Source organism: Apium graveolens, unplaced genomic scaffold, assembly GCF_009905375.1.
Source record: "Apium graveolens cultivar Ventura unplaced genomic scaffold, ASM990537v1 ctg3863, whole genome shotgun sequence".
NCBI classification, from domain to species: domain Eukaryota; kingdom Viridiplantae; phylum Streptophyta; class Magnoliopsida; order Apiales; family Apiaceae; genus Apium; species Apium graveolens.
The window spans coordinates 26,198-29,008 of record NW_027418305.1 but is presented as its reverse complement, the minus strand read 5'-3'; the positions used below and the strand labels follow the sequence as shown (position 1 = coordinate 29,008).

The 2,811-nt window shown below is 41.3% G+C and overlaps 1 non-coding gene across 1 annotated transcript; it reads right to left on the bottom strand.

The window, feature by feature from the left end:
* Positions 1–1,398: 1,398 nt before the first annotated feature.
* LOC141701460 (small nucleolar RNA R71) lies at positions 1,399–1,505 on the bottom strand. Its single transcript, XR_012566792.1, has one exon. It is a non-coding gene; the product is annotated as a small nucleolar RNA R71 (small nucleolar RNA).
* Positions 1,506–2,811: the final 1,306 nt, after the last annotated feature.

Here is a 2,811-nt window from a genome sequence, read left to right as displayed (position 1 = left end):
CAACGGATTTATTATGAAATTCTTTAGTTAATTGTTTAATACTTTAGTGTGTGATGATTGCATGATATCTAGTATTGGTTGTGCGTATTCGTCTTATGTGCGTCGCGAACATATAAGATAGGGTGTTAATCTCTTGTGAAGCGACGGTGGATCTTGAGATTTAGAACTTGCCATGCTAGCATAGGTTCATGTACGTTGTGCATGATTAGTGGGTAACTCTAACAGTTTTATTTGCCTTATGTAATCAAAAGGAATAACTTGTGCTTAAATCGTTGTGTTGTCAATTTCTGTAGACATATAGGAACTCAACATAATTGATGACTATTCAACTTCTATCTTAATTGTGGATGCTTGGTAGAATGGTATTAGTACAATGAAAGTTGGCTTTTATCAGTTTCGTGTTATTCGATTAATATCATCACTGTCACATGCTAAAGGTAATAACAATGGCTATAGAAGGAAGTAATAATGAAGTTGTGATCTCATGAGTGTTTTATTATTGATAAATTGAAGTGTTAGTTAAGTGGTTAATTAAGTAGTTAATTATAGTTAATATTTAATCAACAATTTTAAGTGTTATCTTAACATTGAGAAGTAATCATACATTGGTGAGTGAGTTTAATTAGACAATAACTTAGTCTGAGTCTCTGAGGGAACGAACTAGAAAGTATTCTATATTACTTGTGAACGCGTATACTTGCGTGAATATTAGTGCGTGATTTTGCCCTAACAAGTTTTTGGCGCCGCTGCCGGGGACTCGGCGTATTTGTTTAGTTTATGTACTTACCATCATTGGTCATTAGGACTCAGTGATTAGGACGTAGTAGTTAATTACTCTTTTCGGTTGTGTTTCAGGTACTTTAGCAAGCGTTTATGCAAACTCGTTCTCGTGCTCGCAAGAGGACCTTAGATACAGCTGAGGAGAAAGACGAAGTTCTTGATACTCCGGAGAAGTTAGATTTTGAGGATTCGGATTCAGGAACTGAGCAGAAAGAACCAGTAAACATGGGAGATCGTATTGTTCAAGCTGATCCAGCTCTTATGGATTTTTCTCGGCCTAAAATTGATGACATTCAGTCAAGCATCCTTCATCCGGCTATTCAAGCTAACACCTTTGAAATCAAGCCGGGCACTATTCAGATGGTGCAGAATTCTGTTTCTTTTGGAGGAGCGGCAACTGAAGACCCCAACATGCACATAAGGAATTTTGTCGAGATCTGCAGCACTTTTAAGTATAATGGCGTGACTGATGAGGCTATCAAGTTGAGGTTTTTCCCATTCTCACTGAGGGATAAGGCTAAAGACTGGTTACATTCTGAACCAGCTGGGTCCATCACTACGTGGCAAGATCTTGCGCAAAAGTTTCTGGTGAAGTTTTATCCAATGGCAAAGACTGCTGCTATGAGGAGTGCTCTTACTCAGTTTGCGCAGCAACCTACAAAATCTATGTGCGAGGCTTGGGAACGCTACAAGGAAATGTTGAGAAAATGTCCACATCATGGAATGCCGGATTGGATGGTAATCACTGGTTTTTATAATGGTTTGGGGGCCCAATCTCGGCCCATGCTCGATGCAACAGCTGGAGGCGCCTTATGGGTTAAAAGCTATACTGAGGCGTATAATCTTATCGAGACGATGGCTGCAAATGAGCATCAAAACCCAACTCAGAGGATGACGTCAGGCAAGGTAGCAGGTATTCTGGAAGTTGATGCAGCCACCGCTATTGCAGCCCAGCTCCAAGTGCTATCAATGAAGGTTGATTCTTTGGCTACGTATGGAGTTAATCAAATAGCTATGGTTTGTGAGCTTTGTGCAGGTTCTCATGCTACGGATCAGTGTTTTCTTGTCAACGAATCTGTTCAGTATGTGAATAATTATCAGCGACAACAGCAGCCTGTGCCAGCAACCTATCATCCTAACAACAGAAATCATCCAAATTTCAGCTGGGGGAATAATCAGAATGCTATTCAGCCACCATATCAGCAAGGAGTGAGTAAACAGTTTAACCCACCTGGATTCCAGCAACCACAGCAGTATGCTACAAGGCAATCATATCCTCAACAGGGAAGTGCAGCTGCACCTACTAGTGCTGATTTTGAAGAACTTAAGCTGTTGTGCAAGAGTCAGGCGGTTTCTATCAAGACCTTGGAAAATCAAATCGGTCAATTAGCCAATGCAGTGCTCAATCGTCAACCTGGCACTCTTCCCAGTGACACGGAAGTACCAGGCAGGAAGGAAGCTAAAGAGCAAGTCAAGGCTATTACCTTAAGGTCTGGAAAAGTAGCTGATGCTGAAAAGGCAAAAGAAGTCGAAGCTGAAGTTAGAGATGAAAAATCTAAGCAAAAGGAGAAAGTGGCGGAACCAAGGAAGACTACTGTTGAACACACTCTGCCTGAGGCTAATACAGGGGAGAAACAGCTCTATCCTTCACCACCTTTTCCGAAGAGATTGCAACAACAAAAGCTGGATAGACAGTTCGGGAAGTTTCTGGAGGTGTTCAAGAAACTTCACATCAATATACCTTTCGCTGAGGCTCTGGAACAAATGCCTAGTTATGCGAAGTTTATGAAGACTATTCTTTCAAGGAAGGTGAAACTGGATGACCTTGAAACCGTTGCTCTCACGGAAGAATGCAGCGCTGTTCTACAGCAAAAGTTACCACCAAAACTGAAAGATCCAGGAAGCTTCACCATTCCTTGCACCATTGGCAATCTAACTTTTGACAAGTGCCTTTGTGATTTGGGAGCAAGCATTAATCTGATGCCCTTGTCGATCTTTAAAAAGCTGGATCTGCCTGATCCAAAACCCACA